The sequence below is a fragment of the Ambystoma mexicanum genome, assembly GCF_040938575.1.
Source record: "Ambystoma mexicanum isolate Mex_15411 chromosome 12 unlocalized genomic scaffold, UKY_AmexF1_1 Mex_chr12_unloc.1, whole genome shotgun sequence".
Taxonomy (NCBI): Eukaryota; Metazoa; Chordata; class Amphibia; order Caudata; family Ambystomatidae; genus Ambystoma; species Ambystoma mexicanum.
In genome coordinates this window covers 13,398,535-13,401,606 of record NW_027182322.1, presented here as the reverse complement: position 1 = coordinate 13,401,606, position 3,072 = coordinate 13,398,535, and the positions used below count along the sequence as shown (strand labels likewise).

Sequence of the window (3,072 nt, the reverse complement as noted above, 5' to 3'; positions counted from 1 at the left end):
ATCCAGTGTTTACTTCACATCACATTATCAAGCCTTCTGGGATACATGAAAGAATGATTGTTTTCTGAAACATAAAATGTCTCTAGCAAGAATCACACTTCTGTGTGAAACCTTGAGCTGCACCTTTGTTCGCTTGGGGAGAAATTCAAAGAATAGGGTATTACAGTATTTTCTTGCCAAGTGAATAGGTTTGGACAACAATTCCATACCTTAATAAAAAAGAACTGGATAAAAAGTGCAGATATACAATTGGTTAACAATACAAAAACACAAAGAGAATATACCATAAATAGCTTTGAAAGAAGATTTTACTTTATATGTCGCTAGAAACAAATGTCTGAGTGTAGGGTGTCGTGTTTTTGGTCTATCTCATTTACAGCTATTATAAAGACAATGTTTCTGAAGGAAGGATACATTAGGAAAGTGCAATGTTTCTGGCAGTGATGTTGTATTGCTTATGAGCAATATGTTCCTGTTGCAATGGAAGGCAGACTGCTTTTGATTCAGTTGCATGCTATATTAGATACATAGGTTCAACTTGGGTCAAATACTAAGATTAAAGCATCGGCCAAAAATAAACATTCCTCACATGCATAATGTTCCTTGTTTGAATAAGAAAGTAAAAAAAGCGACTCTGGTGGGATTCGAACCCATAACCTTTGAATGACTTTGCCAATTCACTTAGAAGTCCAACGCGCTATCCATTGCGCCACAGAGCCAGATGAAAATCAACTTGCGTACATTAAGGGATGATCGAAGTTTTGTCAATCCGGTGTTTACTTCACATCATATTATCAAGCCTTCTGGGATACAAGAAAGAATAATTGTTTTCTGAAACATAAAATGTCTGTAGAAGAATCACACTTCTGGGTGAAACCTTGAACTACACCTTTGTTCCTTTAGGGATAAATTCGGAGAATAGGGTATTACAGTATTTTCTTGCCAAGTGAATTGGTTTGGACAACAATTCCATACCTTAATAAAAAAGAACTGGATAAAAAGTGCAGACATACAATTGGTTAACAATACAAAAACACAAAGAGAATATACCATAAATAGCTTTGAAAGAAGATTTTACTTTATATGTCGCTAGAAACAAATGTCTGAGCGTAGGGTGTCGTGTTTTGGTCTATCTCATTTACAGCTATTATAAAGACAATGTTTCTGAAGGAAGGATACATTAGAAAAGTGCCAAGTTTCTGGCAGTGATGTTGTATTGCTTATGAGCAATATGTTCCTGTTGCAATGGAAGGCAGACTGCTTTTGATTCAGTTGCATGCTGTATTAGATACATAGGTTCAACTTGGGTCAAATACTAAGATTAAAGCATCGGCCAAAAATAGACATTCCTCACATGCATAATGTTCCTTGTTTGAATAAGAAAGTAAAAAATGCGACTCTGGTGGGATTCAAACCCACACCCTTTGAATGACTTTGCAAATTCACTTAGAAGTCCAACATGCTATCCATTGCGCAACAGAGGCAGATAAAAATCCACTTGCGTACAGTAAGGGATGATCGAAGTTTTGTCAATCCAGTGTTTACTTCACATCATATTATCAAGCCTTCTGGGATACATCAAAGAATGATTGTTTTCTGAAACATAAAATGTCTGTAGCAAGAATCACACTTCTGTGTGAAACCTTGAACTGCACCTTTGTTCCCTTGGGGAGAAATTCAGAGAATAGGGTATTACAGTATTTTCTTGCCAAGTGAATTGGTTTGGACAACAATTCCATACCTTAATAAAAAAGAACTGGATAAAAAGTGCAGACATACAATTGGTTAACAATACAAAAACACAAAGAGAATATACCATAAATAGCTTTGAAAGAAGATTTTACTTTATATGTCGCTAGAAACAAATGTCTGAGTGTAGGGTGTCGTGTTTTTGGTCTATCTCATTTACAGCTATTATAAAGACAATGTTTCTGAAGGAAGGATACATTAGAAAAGTGCCAAGTTTCTGGCAGTGATGTTGTATTGCTTATGAGCAATATGTTCCTGTTGCAATGGAAGGCAGGCTGCTTTTGATTCAGTTGCATGCTGTATTAGATACATAGGTTCAACTTGGGTCAAATACTAAGATTAAAGCATCGGCCAAAAATAAACATTCCTCACATGCATAATGTTCCTTGTTTGAATAAGAAAGTAAAAAATGCGACTCTGGTGGGATTCGAACCCACAACCTTTGAATGACTTTGCCAATTCACTTAGAAGTCCAACGGCTTTGCATTCCGCCACAGATCCAAATGAAAATTAACTTGCGTACATTAAGGGATGATCGAAGTTTTGTCAATCCAGTGTTTACTTCACATCATATTATCAAGCCTTCTGGGATACATCAAAGAATGATTGTTTTCTGAAACATAAAATGTCTGTAGCAAGAATCACACTTCTGTGTGAAACCTTGAACTGCACCTTTGTTCGCTTGGGGAGAAATTCAGAGAATAGGGTATTACAGTATTTTCTTGCCAAGTGAATTGGTTTGGACAACAATTCCATACCTTAATAAAAAAGAACTGGATAAAAAGTGCAGACATACAATTGGTTAACAATACAAAAACACAAAGAGAATATACCATAGATAGCTTTGAAAGAAGATTTTACTTTATATGTCGCTAGAAACAAATGTCTGAGTGTAGGGTGTCGTGTTTTGGTCTATCTCATTTACAGCTATTATAAAGACAATGTTTCTGAAGGAAGGATACATTAGGAAAGTGCAAAGTTTCTGGCAGTGATGTTGTATTGCTTATGAGCAATATGTTCCTGTTGCAATGGAAGGCAGACTGCTTTTGATTCAGTTGCATGCTATATTAGATACATAGGTTCAACTTGGGTCAAATACTAAGATTAAAGCATCGGCCAAAAATAAACATTCCTCACATGCATAATGTTCCTTGTTTGAATAAGAAAGTAAAAAATGCGACTCTGGTGGGATTCGAACCCACAACCTTTGAATGACTTTGCCAATTCACTTAGAAGTGCAACGCGCTATCCATTGCGCCACAGAGATAGATAAAAATCCACTTGCGTACAGTAAGGGATGATCGAAGTTTTGTCAATCCAGTG

At 36.1% G+C, this 3,072-nt stretch overlaps 1 non-coding gene across 1 annotated transcript; it reads right to left on the bottom strand.

Moving 5' to 3' along the window:
* Positions 1-629: 629 nt before the first annotated feature.
* TRNAR-UCU (transfer RNA arginine (anticodon UCU)) lies at positions 630-719 on the bottom strand. Its single transcript is given in 2 exon segments — positions 630-665; positions 683-719. It is a non-coding gene; the product is annotated as a tRNA-Arg (tRNA).
* Positions 720-3,072: the final 2,353 nt, after the last annotated feature.